The sequence below is a fragment of the Nerophis ophidion genome, linkage group LG06, assembly GCF_033978795.1.
Source record: "Nerophis ophidion isolate RoL-2023_Sa linkage group LG06, RoL_Noph_v1.0, whole genome shotgun sequence".
Classification (NCBI taxonomy): domain Eukaryota; kingdom Metazoa; phylum Chordata; class Actinopteri; order Syngnathiformes; family Syngnathidae; genus Nerophis; species Nerophis ophidion.
Genome location: NC_084616.1, coordinates 16,363,091 through 16,379,011, shown reverse-complemented (window position 1 = coordinate 16,379,011; position 15,921 = coordinate 16,363,091). Strand labels below are relative to the sequence as shown.

The following is a 15,921-nucleotide window of genomic DNA, read 5'->3' as shown; positions in this document are numbered from 1 at the left end:
ATCGGACTCTGATTCCCCTTCCCATTGACACTCAAGAGAAAACAATCAAACCCAAGTGAGCGGTGGTCACCATGACAACTGAGTCACTGGGCGCTCGTGGCGGGGGAAAACCAGCATGGAGTTCTTCTTTCATACTGGAACACACTAATAATTCAACGCACAACAGGAAGTGATCAAAAAACATCTTTATCTACAACTCTGATCTGTTTCCATTTTGAAACACTGACAGTAATAATACACTCTAAATCAACAGGTGGCGCTATGACTTACTCATGTTTGACAGCCAATCAGTAGCCTGGGGAAAAGACAGCAACAACAACAAAAATCCATCCATTTTCATACCACTTTTCCTCATTAGGGTGCCTCCCACAACAACTACAATAGCAACAACAAATACAAAAACAACAGCTACTAAAAGCACAATTACAACTACCACAACCTAAAGGACTATGACAAATAACAACAGGTAAAACTACAATATAATCAATTACAGCAACAGCAGCCAATATAACATCATCAACAACTAAGACAACATAAATTACAACACCAACAAAAACAGCATCTACATCAACAACAAAAACATCTATAACTAAAACAGAAACAAAATAAGTACCATCTATACCAACAACAGCAACAATAACTCCAAAAACTAACAGCAAAGGTGACAACTAGTACGACAAAAAAACAGGTAGAACTACCATAAACAACAACAATTTACAACAACTATAACAATAAACTATTACAGTAGGAACAAACACATGCAAGCGCATCAACAACTATAACAAAAGTAAATAACAGGGAAAAAGTACAAAAAACACCAACAACAGCAACAACACCTCCGACCGCAGGAAATAGTACCACAGCAACAAAATCAAAACAATACATCTACATAAACATCATCAGCAAAAACTACAACAAAAACACAAACAACTACAACAAAAACATCAACAAAACAACAGCAAAAATAACTACACCAAAAACTACGAAAATACAATCCACACCAGTAGCAACAACTACAACACAAACATCAAAAATTACAAAGAAAACAACAGCAAAAACAACAAAAATAACAAAAATACAATCTACACCAGCAAACAACAACTACAAAGAATGCAACAATAAAACAACCGCAAAAACAACAAAAATAAAATCTACACCAGCAACAACAACAAAAATAGTAACAACTACAAAGAAAACAACAATAAAAATAACAACAAAATCAACAAAAATACAATCTACACTGGCAATAACAACAAAAACAGCAACTACAAAGAAAACAACAATAAAACAACAGTAAAAATAACAACAAAAATGCAATCTATACCAGCAATAAAAACAACTACAACAAAAACAGCAACAACTACAAAAAAAAACTATGAAAACAATCACTGCACCGGCTACAACTAGTACAACAACAACAAACTTCCAACAAGTACAACTACCACAACAGAAACCACTACATAGGAAACATTAACCACTACAAAAACTACAGAAGCTACAAATAGTACTACAACAACAAAAGCAACTGCAAAAACAACCGAAACAACGACAGCAAAAAACCCCAAAAAACAATAGCAAAAATAACAATAAAACTAAAACAAAAGAAACAACTACTATAACAAAAACAATTGCACTAAAAACAGATGCAATTCCCTGATTAGCAACAACTGCAACAAAAACTACAATTAAGACAACCCCGAAAGCAACAATTACAGTTAGTACTACAACAACACAATTATAACAACTACCTAAAACAACTACATCAACAACATCAACAAAAACAGCAACAACTATGATGAATGAATACAGTAGAAACAAAACAACCATTCATCCATTTTCTACCACTTGTCCCTTAACACAATATAGAAAATTCCCGCGAAAATTTTGATGGGCCTGCTATCTGCTACCTCTGGCCGGGGGTTGCCGGAATCCGCCATACTTATTACTTGGTGCCGAGTGTCTGAATCCGTGAGTTTTAAGTTAACTGTACAACATTAGCCACAGGGCTAGCCTAAAACAGAATAATGTTTACAAAGAAATGCTAACACTTAGCATGTGTGCTAAAAATAGCATGATAACAGTTAGCATGTTTACAAAAACATGCTAACACTTAGCATGTGTGCTAACGATAGCATGATAACTGTCAGCATGTTTCATATACCAAGTTATACGACTCAAAGGCTGCGGAAATAGAAACATGAAAAATTGATGAAAAAGTTAGCAAGCCTAAGTTATCTTGCTAGCATACTATCGTTTGCATGCTACCAGTTAAAAAGTTGTATGAGTCTGGGCTAAACAGTAGCAAAAAGTAACTCAAAAAGTTAGCATGATGATGTTAGCATGCTAGCTAGCTAACAAGAGTATGATAAAACTTAGCCTGTGTCACATACCAAATTATATGACTCCAACTCCATTGACAACATCAACAAAAACAGCAACAACTAAGATGAATGAATACAGTAGAAACAAAACAACCAATCATACAATAATAACACAATCTATAAAATTACAGACGAAATTTTGATGGGCAAAATTAGCCACAGGGCTAGCCTAAAAAAAGTAGCATGTGGACAAAAAAATGTTAACACTTAGCATGTGTGCTAAAAATTGCATGATAACAGTCAGCATGTTTCATATACCAAGTTATACGACTCAAAGGCTGCGGAAATAGGATTTTTTTTTTTAAACAGATGAAAAAGTTAGCAAGCCTAAGTTATCTTGGTAGCATGCTGTCGTTTGCATGCTAACAGTTAAGTTGTATAACTCTGCTAGCATGCTAATGTTAGCATGCTAGCAAGCTAACATAAGCGTGATCAAATTTAGCTTGTGTCACCTACCAAGTTATATGACTCTAAGGTGCAGGTGTTTGGCTGCGGAAATAGAAAATTAGATAAAGTGTCAGCTGGAAAGAGCCGCCATTATAAAAGGTACCTATTCAATGGGCCCGCAGCGCTTCATTTTCGGAATAGCGTTGCCATGGTAACACGAAATGTACCCCACTTGAAGTGCCGCTCTTGCCCTGACCGAGATCTTTCCGAGGGTATGACATATGTGGGGGGGTTCGTTGGAGTCTGGGCAATAATAATATGGGCTGCTTGCAAGGCAGCAGGCCCATAACAAGTCATTCTTTACAATGTATCCATTCATGAAAACCCTTGTTGAGTTCAGATGCTGACCTTTGACCTCGGGTCGGAAGCTGGATCAAAGGTGGTCCATGTGGGTCATCCGTGTAGAAGCTCCACCCACTCACTTCCTGGTCCAGGTCACCTGACTAGGAGTGGTCTGGTCAGAACGGGCGTCGGCAACCCGCGGCTCCACAGCCCCATTCGGCTCTTTAGCGCCGCACTAATGGCTCTCTGGAGCTTTTTCAAAAATGTATGAAAAATGGAAAAAGATGAGAGGGGGAAAAAACATATATTTTGTTTTAATATGGTTCCTGTAGGAGGACAAACATGACACAAACCTCCCTAATTGTTATGTAGCAATTAAACATGCTTCACTGATTCGAGCGCCGTTTCATCCTACTAATTTTGGCGGGCCTTGAACTCACCGTAGTTTGTTTACATGTATACCGTTCTCCGACTTTCTAAGACGTGTTTTATGCCATTTGTTTTTCTGTCTCATTGTGTCCACCAAACCTTTAATGCTGTGCGTGAATGTTTTGTTGATGTTATTGACTTGTGTGGAGTGCTAATCAGACATATTTGGTCACTGCATGACTGAGCTAATCGACGCTAACACGCTATTTAGGCTAGCTATATGTACATATTGCATCATTATGCCTCATTTGTAGCTATATTTGAGCTCATTTGGTTTCCTTGAAGTCCTCTTAAAGGCCTACTGAAACCCACTACTACCGACCACGCAGTCTGATAGTTTATATATCAATGATGAAATCTAAACATTGCAACACATGCCAATACGGCCGGTTTAGTTTACTAAATTGCAATTTTAAATTTCGCGCAAAGTATCCTGTGGAAAACGTCGCGGTATGATGACGCATACGCGTGACGTCACAGATTGTAGCGGACATTTTGATCCAGCGCCGATCACAGCTATAAGTGGTCTGCTTTAATCGCATAACTACAAAGTATTCTGGACATCTGTGTTGCTGAATCTTTTGCAATTTGTTCAATTAATAATGGAGACGTCAAAGAACAAAGACGTAGGTGGGAAGTGGTGAATTGCGGCCGCCTTTAGCAACACAAACACAGCCGCCGCTTCCTTGTTTACATTCGGCTCTTACCGTAGACATGAGCGGAGAGTTTGCGTCCTTTCTCCTGCAGCTGTGGACTCTCTTGCCTCCTCCCACCGGCCGCCACCGACCGTCGGATGCTTACTCCGTGGAGGGAAAAAAAAAAATCTCAGTCCAGCTGCCTTGCCTCGTCGAGAAACGTGACTTCCCTCAGAGACACTGGCGGTCACCACACCCCGTCCGAATGTGTCTAATAACATTTGACTCGCTCCCACTGCCCTCTCTTTTTCTTCTAGTCCTTCACTGTCACTTTCCTCATCTACAAATGTTTCATCCTCACTCCAATTAATGGGTAAATCGTCGCTTTCTCGGTCCGAATCGCTCTCGCTGCTGGTGGTCATGATTGTAAACAATGTGAGGATGTGAGGAGCTCCACAACCCGTGACGTCACGCATACATTGTCTTCTACTTCCGGTACAGGCAAAGCTTTTTTATTAGCAACCAAAAGTTGCGAACTTTAACGTGGATGTTCCCTACAAAATATTTTCAGTAAAAATATGGCAATATCGCGAAATGATCAAGTATGACACATAGAATGGACCTGCTATCCCCGTTTAAATAAGAAAATCTCATTTCAGTCGGCCTTTACTCAGCCAACAACTCACACAATAAAATGAAGTTTTAAGATATAAACTGGTTATTCTGTGTACTTACCATACTATTGTCACAACGTTGTTTTATGACTAATAAGTAACTCATTCCTTTGTCTAAGTACAATTATATCACAGCTTCCAACGCTTTTTGACCCTCAATAGCCGCCGTACTCAGGGCTAAACACACATTTCAGGGGCTAGCCATGTCAGCTAACAGTTGCTAGCCACCTAAAAACAGCCTTTAAACAACAAACAAGCGAGAATAAATGTGTTTCGAACGGTCCAGATGATAGATAACATTTTAGTCATACTACTACTGGACTTCCATTTATCCATTTCCTACCGCTTGTCCCTTTTGGCGTCGCTGGAGCTTATCTCAGCTGCATTCGGACTTTAAAGTTGAGTAAAAGGAGCTAATGAGTGCCCGTGTGACGTCACTGCAGCTGAAGCAGTGCATTCTGGGACTTGTAGTGATAGCGCTGCCTGACTTACAGGACAGGTATTGTTTATGTTTAATATTTGTATTTAGATTAGAAAGCATGTAAATGCTTGTCTGCACAAGAAGTGTGTGTGTGTGTGTGTGTGTGTGTGTGTGTGTGTGTGTGTGTGTGTGTGTGTGTGTGTGTGTGTGTGTGTCAAGCTAATCAGCTGGTGCGGCGGCATCACGGGACTCAAAGGCTGATTGGAATTGAACACAAACAAAAAAAAGTGTTGTTGCTCGTTTCAAGGACGATGTGTGATATCGGTACGATATGAGCAAAGAACAAGAATCGGAATAAACGGCCGTGCATGTAAAAATGTGCGATACAAGCAGTCCTGCAGCGTGATTATTTGTGTGTGATATCATGGGCGATACAAGTAGTTGGAAGCGTGATAACTGGTGTGTGATATCCTGTGCAATACAATCAATCCTGCGGCATGTTTATTTGTGTGTGATATCAAGTGCAAAACAACCAGTCCTGCAGCGTGACTAATTGTGTGTGATATCATGTGCGAAACAAGCAGTCCTACAGTGTGATTACTTGTGTGTGTGTTATCATGTGCGATAGAGGCAGTCCTGCAGCGTGATTATTGATGTGTGATATCATGTGCGATACAAGAAATCCTAGAGTGTGATTACTTGTGTGATATCATGTGCGATACAAGGAGTCCTGCAGGGTGATTACTTGTGTGTGATATCATGGGCAATACAAGCAGTCCTGCAGCGTGATTACTTGTGTGATATCATGTGTGATACAAGCAGTCCTGCAGCGTGATTACTTGCGTGTGATATCATGTGCGATACAAGCGGTCCTACAGTGTGATTACTTGTGTGTGTTATCATGTGCGATACAAGCCGTCCTGCAGCATGATTATTGATGTGTGATATCATGTGCGATACAAGCAGTCCTAAAGTGTGATTACTTGTGTGATATCATGTGCGATACAAGCAGTCCTACAGTGTGATTACTTGTGTGTGTTATCATGTGCGATACAAGCAGTCCTGCAGCATGATTATTGATGTGTGATATCATGTGCGATACAAGCAGTCCTAAAGTGTGATTACTTGTGTGATATCATGTGCGATACGAGCAGTCCTGCAGCGTGATTACTTGCGTGTGATATCATGTGCGATACAAGCAGTCCTGCAGCGTGACTAATTGTGTGTGATAGCATGTGCGAAACAAGCGGTCCTATAGTGTGATTACTTGTGTGTGTTATCATGTGCGATACAAGCAGTCCTAAAGTGTGATTACTTGTGTGATATCATGTGCGATACAAGCAGTCCTAAAGTGTGATTACTTGTGTGGTATCATGTGCAATACAAGCAGTCCTGCAGCGTGACTAATTGTGTGTGATAGCATGTGCGAAACAAGCGGTCCGACAGTGTGATTACTTGTGTGTGTTATCATGTGCGATACAAGCAGTCCTGCAGCGTGATTATTGATGTGTGATATCATGTGCGATACAAGCAATCCTAAAGTGTGATTACTTGTGTGATATCATGTGCGATACAAGCAGTCCTGCAGGGTGATTACTTGTGTGTGATATCATGGGCAATACAAGCAGTCCTGCAGCGTGATTACTTGTGTGATATCATGTGCGATACAAGCAGTCACACAGCGTGATTACTTGTGGGGTATCATGTGCGATACAAGCAGTACTGCAGCGTGATTACTTGTGTGCGATATCATGTGAGATACAAGCAGTCCTGCAGTGTGATTATTTGTGTGTGATATCATGTGCGAAACAAGCACTCCTGCAACATGTTTACTTGTGTGATATCATGTGCGATACAAGCAGTCCTGCAGGGTGATTACTTGTGTGTGATATCATGGGCAATACAAGCAGTCCTGCAGCGTGATTACTTGTGTGATATCATGTGCAATACAAGCAGTCCTGCAGCGTGATTACTTGCGTGTGATATCATGTGCGATACAAGCAGTCATACAGCGTGATTACTTATGGGTTATCATGTGCGATACAAGCAGTCCTGCAGCGTGATTATTGATGTGTGATATCATGTGCGATACAAGCAATCCTAAAGTGTGATTACTTGTGTGATATCATGTGCGATACAAGCAGTCCTCCAGGGTGATTACTTGTGTGTGATATCATGGGCAATACAAGCAGTCCTACAGCGTGATTACTTGTGTGATATCATGTGCGATACAAGCAGTCCCGCAGCGTGATTACTTGCGTGTGATATCATGCGCGATACAAGCAGTCATACAGTGTGATTACTTGTGTGTGTTATCATGTGCGATACAAGCAGTCCTGCAGTGTGATTATTTGTGTGTGATATCATGTGCGAAACAAGCACTCCTGCAACATGTTTACTTGTGTGATATCATGTGCGATACAAGCAGTCCTGCAGGGTGATTACTTGTGTGTGATATCATGGGCAATACTAGCAGTCCTGCAGCGTGATTACTTGTGTGATATCATGTGCGATACAAGCAGTCCTGCAGCGTGATTACTTGCGTGTGATGTCATGTGCGAAACAAGCAGTCATACAGCGTGGTTACTTGTGGGGTATCATGTGCGTTACAAGCAGTACTGCAGCGTGATTACTTGTGTGCGATATCATGTGAGATACAAGCAGTCCTGCAGTGTGATTATTTGTGTGTGATATCATGTGCGAAACCAGCACTCCTGTAACATGTTTACTTGTGTGGTATCAAGTGTGAAACAAGCAGTCCTGCAGGGTGACTACTTGTGTGTGATATCATGTGTGATACAAGCAGTCCTGCAGCATGTTTACTTGTGTGTGATATCAAGTGTGAAACAAGCAGTCCTACAGCGTAATTACTTGTGTGTGATGTCATGTGCGATACAAGCAGTCCCACAGCTTGTATCGCACATGACATCACACACAAGTAATTACGCTGCAGGACTGCTAGTATCGCACATGATATCACACACAAGTACTCACGCTGCAGGACTTGCACGTATAAGTAATCACTGCTTCTATTACACATGCTTCTATTAGCATGTGTAATAGAAGCAGTCCTGCAGCGTGATTACTTATATGTGATATCATTTGTGGTACAAGCCGTCACACAGCGTCATTACTTGTTTGTGATATATTTTTTGAGATACAAGCACTCCTGCAGCGTTATTACTTGCGTGTGACATCATGTGCGATACAAGCAGTCCTGCAGCGTGATTGATTATGTGTGATATCATGTGCGATGCAAGCAGTCCTGCAGTATGATTACTTGTGTGTGATGTGATATGTGCGATACAAGCAGTCCTGCAACGTGATTACTTTTGTGTGATATCATGTGCGATGCAAGCAGTCCTGCAGCATGATTACTTGCTTGTGATATCATGTGCGGTACAAGCAGTCCTGCAGCGTGATTACTTATATGTGATATCATGTGCGATACAAGCAGTCCTGTAGCGTAATTACTTGCGTGTGATATCATGTGCGATGCAAGCAGTCCTGCAGTATGATTACTTGTGTGTGATGTATTATGTGCGATACAAGCAGTCCTGCAACGTGATTACTTTTGTGTGATATCATGTGCGATGCAAGCAGTCCTGCAGCATGATTACTTGCTTGTGATATCATGTGCGATACAAGCAGTCCTGCAGCATGATTACTTGTGTGATGTCATGTGCGATACTACCAGTCCTACAGCGTGATTACTAATGTGTGATATTATGTGCGATACAAGCAGTCATACAGCGTGATTACTTGTGTGTGATATCATGTGCGATACAAGCAGTCCTGCAGCGTAATTACTTGCGTGTGATAGAATGTGCGATACAAGCAGCCCTGCAGCGTGATTATGTGTGATATCATGTGCGATACAAGCAGTCCTACAGTGTGATTACTTGTGTGATATCCTGTGTGATACAAGACATCCTGCAGAGTGATTACTAATGTGTGATAGTATGTGCGATACAAGCAGTCATACAGCGTGATTACTTGTGTGTGATATCATGTGCGATTACAAGCAGTCCTGCAGCGTAATTACTTGCGTGTGATATCATGTGCGATACAAGCAGTCCTGCAGCGTGATTGATTATGTGTGAGATCATGTGCGATGCAAGCAGTCCTGCAGTGTGATTACTTGTGTGTGATATCATGTGCGATACAAGCAGTCCTGCAACGTGATTACTTTTGTGTGATATCATGTGCGATGCAAGCAGTCCTGCAGCGTGATTACTTGCTTGTGATATCATGTGCGATACAAGCAGTCCTGCAGCATGATTACTTGTGTGATGTCATGTGCGATACTAGCAGTCCTACAGCGTGATTACTACTGTGTGATAGTATGTGCGATACATGCAGTCATACAGTGTGATTACTTGTGTGTGATATCATGTGCGATTACAAGCAGTCCTGCAGCGTAATTACTTGCATGTGATATAATGTGCCATACAAGCAGCCCTGCAGCGTGATTATGTGTGATATCATGTGCGATGCAAGCAGCCCTGCAGCGTGATTACTTGTGTGATATCCTGTGTGATACAAGAAGTCCTGCAGAGTGATTACTAATGTGTGATAGTATGTGCGATACAAGCAGTCATACAGCGTGATTACTTGTGTGTGATATCATGTGCGATTACAAGCAGTCCTGCAGCGTAATTACTTGCGTGTGATATAATGTGCGATACAAGCAGCCCTGCAGCATGATTATTTATGTGTACTATCATGTGCGATGCAAGCAGTCCTACAGTGTGATTACTTGTGTGATATCCTCTGCGATACAAGAAGTCCTGCAGCGTGATTACTTGTGTGTGATGTCATGTGCAATACGAGCAATCCCGCAGCGTGATTACTTGTATGATATCATGTGCAATACAATCAGTCCTGTGGCATGTTTTTTTCTGTGTGATATCCAGTGCTAAACAAGCAGTCCTGCAGGGTGACTACTTGTGTGTGATATAATGTGCGATACCAGCAGTCCCGCAGCGTGATTACTTGTATGTGGTATCATGTGCGATACAAGCAGTCCTGCAGCGTGATTACATGTATGTGGTATCATGTGGAATACAAGCAGTCCTGCAGCATGATTACTTGCATGTGGTATCATGTGCGATACAAGCAGTCCTGCAGCGTGACTACTTGTGTGTGATATCATGTGCGATACAAGCAGTCCTGCAGCTTGATTATTTGTGTGTCATATCATGTGCTATACAAGCAGTCCTGCAGCGTGACTACTTGTGTGTGATATCATGTGCGATACAAGCAGTCCGACAGCGTGATTACTCGTGCAAATCAACCAGTTAACATCTAAATATCCTCCAATTAACACAAGTTATTTACCAAATAGTAACTACTAAGAGCTTGGAGCTACACAACAACGAAGCACACAATAGCACATAAGCTAAACATATGTACTATTAATTGAAGAATATTGCAGTCTAAAACAGCACATTTGTTAATGTAAACAAGAATAAAATAATTACACATTCAAAATAGTATCAAGTATCAAGCGTGTCCGCATCATTCAAATTACAGTGGCATGAGCTTAATTCCGCAAGTTATTGTAATAAATTGTATGATAAATTGTAATAAATAGCTTGGTGTTTCTCATGACTACCATTGTTCTCAGAGTCATTTCACTTGATCAAATTTTTTCTGAGGTTCCTCCGAGGGACTTTGACGGATTGATCCGTGGTTAAAATGACAGATACTAGACATACAGGGGATGATAAATTCCCAACAAATTAGTTTTATGCCATTAGATGTGGGCGTGGCATGGCGCCAAACTTTGCCCCGATGGTTGTTGGTTAAAATTCATAGCAAAAAAGGGGTCGTATTTTAACGAACTCCTCCTCCGGACTTCGACGTAATGATCTACGGTTAAAATGACAGACACTTGACATACAAGTGATGATAAATTCCGAACACATTTGTTCTATGCCATAAGATGTGGGCGTGGCATGGCGCCAAACTTTACCCCGATGGTTGTTGGTTAAAATTTGTAGCAAAAAAGGGGTCGTATTTTAACAAACTCCTCCTCCGGACTTTGACGGAGTGATCCACGGTTAAAATGACGGACATTACACATACAAATGATGATAAATTCCGAACAAATTTTTTCTACGTCATAGGATGTGGGCGTGGCATGGCGTCAAACTTTGCCCCGATGGTTGTTGGCCATTTTTCAGCGGACAAAAGGGGTCGTATTTTAACAAACTCCTCCTAAGGACTTTGACGGAATGATCCGCGGTTAAAATGACAGATACTAAACATACAGGTGATGATAAATTCCGAACAAATTTGTTCTACGCCATAAGATGTGGGCGTGGCATGGTACCAAACTTTACCCCGATGGTTGTTGGCCATGTTTCATAGCAAAAAAGGGGGTCGTATTTTAACGACGTCCTCCTTCGGACTTTGACGGAGTGATCCACGGTTAAAATGACGGATACTAGACGTACAAATGATGATAAATTCCGAACAAATTTTTTCTACGCCATAAGATGTGGGCGTGTCATGGCGCCAAACTTTACCCCGATGGTTGTTGGCCACTTTTCAACGGAAAAAAGGGGTCGTAATTCAACAAACTCCTCCTAGGGACTTTGACGGAATGATCCGCGGTTAAAATAACAAATACTAAACATACAGGTGATGATAAGTTCCGAACAAATTTGTTTTCGCCATAAGGTGTGGGCGTGGCAAAGCGCCAAACTTTACCCCGATTGTTTTTGGCCACTTTTCAGTGGAAAAAAGTTGTTGTACTTTAACGAACTCCTCCTAAGGACTTTGACGGAATGATCCACAGTTAAAATGACAGATACTAGACATACAGGTGATGATAAGTTCCGAACAAATTTGTTTTACGCCATAAGATGTGGGCGTGGCATGGCGCTAAACTTTGCCCTGATGGTCTTTGGCTATTTTTCTGCGGAAAAAGGGGTCGTATTTTAACAAACTCCTTCTAAGGACTTTGACGGAATGCTCCGTGTTTAAAATGACAGATACTAAACATACAGGTGATGATAAAATCCAAACAAATCTGTTCTACGCCACTAGATGTGGGCGTGGCCTGGTGCCAAACTTTACCCCGATGGTTGTTGGCCATTTTTCAGCGGACAAAAGGGGTCGTATTTTAACGAACTCCTTCTAAGGACTTTGACGGAATGATCCGTGGGTAAAATGACAGATACGACACATACAGGTGATGATAAATTCCGAACAATTTTTTTCTACGCCATAAGAATGTGGGCGTGGCATGGCGCCAAACTTTACCCCGATGGTTGTTGGCCATGTTTCATAGCAAAAACGGGGGTCATATTTTAACGCACTCCTCCTCCGGGCTTTGACGGAATGATCCGTGGTTAAAATGACAGATACTAAACATACAAGCGATGATAAATTCCGAACAAATTTGTTCTATGCCATAAGATGTGGGCATGGCATGGCGCCAAACTTTACCCCGATGGTTGTTGGTTAAAATTCATAGCAAAAAAAGGATCGTATTGTAACTAACTCCTCCTCCGGACTTTGACGAAATGATCCACGGTTAAAATGACGGATACTACACATTCGAGTGATGATAAATTCCGTAAAAATAATTTCTACGCCATATGATGTGAGCGTGGCATGCCGCCAAACTTTACCCCGATGGTTGTTGGCCACTTTTCAACGGAAAAAAGGGGTCGTAATTTAAAAAACTCTTCCTAGGGACTTTGACGGAATGATCCGCGGTTAAAATAACAGATGCTAAACATACAGGTGATGATAAGTTCCAAACAAATTTGTTTTACGCCATAAGATTTGGGCGTGGCATGGCGACAAACTTTACCCGATGGTTTTTGGCCACTTTTCAGTGGAAAAAAGGTGTTGTATTTTAACGAACTCCTCCAAGGGATTTTGACGGAATGATCCACAGTTAAAATGACAGATACTAAACATACAGGTGATGATAAGTTCCGAACAAATTTGTTTTACGCCATAAGATGTTGGCGTGGCATGGCGCCAAACTTTGATGTGATGCTTCGCCACAAAACAGGAAAGGCTAAAAACCGGGCTCCACAAGGTCAGAACTGGATCAGAGTTGGCTGGGATTGTTTCTGCGTAGCAACAGCTGCTCCTCCCTGGACAGGAAGTGACCTCAGGGCGAGGAGCAAACATCCAAACACATCTTCATCATCACATCTGGGCTATTCAGAGACTCGTTAACGTGAAAGTCAGTCTAATCCGTGTTGACAGCCAACAACACCCGACTAGTACTTCCACGAGTATTACTACCAGTAATACTGTAGTATTTTACCTCCTTCAGGACATCTCAATCCAAACGTGGTGTTGTCCGCGGGCTCCAGTGCGCAGCAACAGAAGGTGTTTTTGACGTACGCCAGGCTTGTCGAGAGAGAGAAAATCAATGGTGTTAAATCCATCTGTTGATGAACATCAGCGGCTTGACCCTGAACGCCCCACGCCGCCTCAGACAGGAATAATCAACGTGGTGAATAACGTGGAGGAACACGGCTGTCTGTGTGCTCGCCGTGGCACAGCCCAATGTTTCTTACTTTATCGTACGTTTCTTAAATGTATGTTACTTTATCGTATGTTTCTTATATATATGTTACTTTATCGTATGTTTCTTACATATATGTTTATCGTACGTTTCTTACATATGTTACTTTATCGTATGTTTCTTACATATATGTTACTTTATCGTATGTTTCTTACATATATGTTACTTTATCGTATGTTTCTTACATATATGTTACTTTATCGTATGTTTCTTACATATGTTACTTTATCGTATGTTTCTTACATATATGTTACTTTATCGTATGTTTCTTACATATATGTTACTTTATCGTATGTTTCTTACATATATGTTACTTTATCGTATGTTTCTTAAATGTATGTTACTTTATCGTATGTTTCTTACATGTATGTTACTTTATCGTACGTTTCTTAAATGTATGTTACTTTATCGTATGTTTCTTACATATATGTTACTTTATCGTATGTTTCTTACATATATGTTTATCGTATGTTTCTTACATATATGTTACTTTATCGTATGTTTCTTACATATATGTTACTTTATCGTATGTTTCTTACATATATGTTACTTTATCGTATGATTCTTACATGTTTGGTACTTTATTGGATGTTTCTTAAATGTTTTTTACTTTATCGGATGTTTCTTAAATGTTTGTTACTTTATCGAATGTTTGTTAAATGTTTTTTTACTTTATCGGATGTTTGTCAAATATTTGTTACTTTATCGGATATTTTTTAAATGTTTGTTACTTTATCGGATGTTTCTTAAATCTTTTTTAAATTATCGTATGTTTCTTAAATGTTTGTTACTTTATCATATGTTTCTTAAAGGTTTGTTACTATATCGTACGTTTCTTGAATGTATGTTACTTTATCATAGGTTTATTAGACATGTTACTTTATCATGTGTTTCTTAAATGTTTTTTACTTTACTGGATGTTTGTTAAATATTTGTTACTTTATCGGACGTTTCTTAAATCTTTTTTAAATTATCGGATGTTTCTTAAATGTTTTTTACTTTATCATATGTTTCTTAAATGTTTGTTACTTTATTGGATGTTTCTCAAATGTTTATTTTATCGTATGTTTCTTAAATGTTTGTTACTTTATCAAATGTTTGTTAAATGTTACTTTATCAGATGTTTCTTAAATATTTGTTACTTTATTGTATGTTTCTTAAATATTTGTTACTTTATCGTACATTTTTTAAATATTTGTTACTTTAATGTATGTTTCTTAAAAGTTTGTTACTTTATCGTACGTTTCTTAAATGTGTTACTTTATTGTATGTTTCTTAAATGTATGTTACTTTATCGTATGTTTCTTACATATATGTTACTTTATCGTATGTTTCTTACATATATGTTACTTTATCGTATGTTTCTTACATATATGTTACTTTATCGTATGTTTCTTACATATATGTTACTTTATCGTATGTTTCTTACATATATGTTACTTTATCGTATGTTTCTTACATATATGTTACTTTATCGTATGTTTCTTACATATATGTTACTTTATCGTATGTTTCTTACATATAAGTTACTTTATCGTATGTTTCTTACATGTATGTTTATCGTATGTTTCTTACATATATGTTACTTTATCGTATGTTTCTTACATATATGTTTATCGTATGTTTCTTACATATATGTTTATCGTATGTTTCTTACATATATGCTACTTTATCGTATGTTTCTTACATATATGTTACTTCATCGTATGTTTCTTACATATATGTTTATCGTATGTTTCTTACATATATGTTACTTTATCGTATGTTTCTTACATATATGTTACTTTATCGTATGTTTCTTACATATGTTACTTTATCGTATGATTCTTACATGTTTGTTACTCTATTGGATGTTTCTTAAATGTTTTTTACTTTATCGGATGTTTCTTAAATGTTTGTTACTTTATCGAATGTTTCTTAAATGTTTTTCACTTTATCGGATGTTTGTCAAATATTTGTTACTTTATCGGATATTTTTTAAATGTTTGGTACTTTATCGGATGTTTCTTAAATCTTTTTTAAATTATCGGATGTTTCTTAAATGTTTGTTACTTTATCGTATGTTTCTTAAAGGTTTGTTACTTTATCGTAC

At 39.2% G+C, this 15,921-nt stretch overlaps 1 long non-coding RNA gene across 1 annotated transcript in view; it reads right to left on the bottom strand.

Annotated features, from left to right (window-relative positions):
• Positions 1-5,303, bottom strand: part of LOC133554274 (uncharacterized) — a 13,218-nt gene extending 7,915 nt beyond the window's left edge. The window contains exons 1-3 of the long non-coding RNA XR_009807083.1: positions 5,192-5,303; positions 4,247-4,335; positions 3,177-3,362 (exon numbers count right to left, since the gene is read on the bottom strand). This is a non-coding gene — a long non-coding RNA (uncharacterized LOC133554274). The remainder of the gene's footprint in view (positions 1-3,176; positions 3,363-4,246; positions 4,336-5,191) is intronic.
• Positions 5,304-15,921: the final 10,618 nt, after the last annotated feature.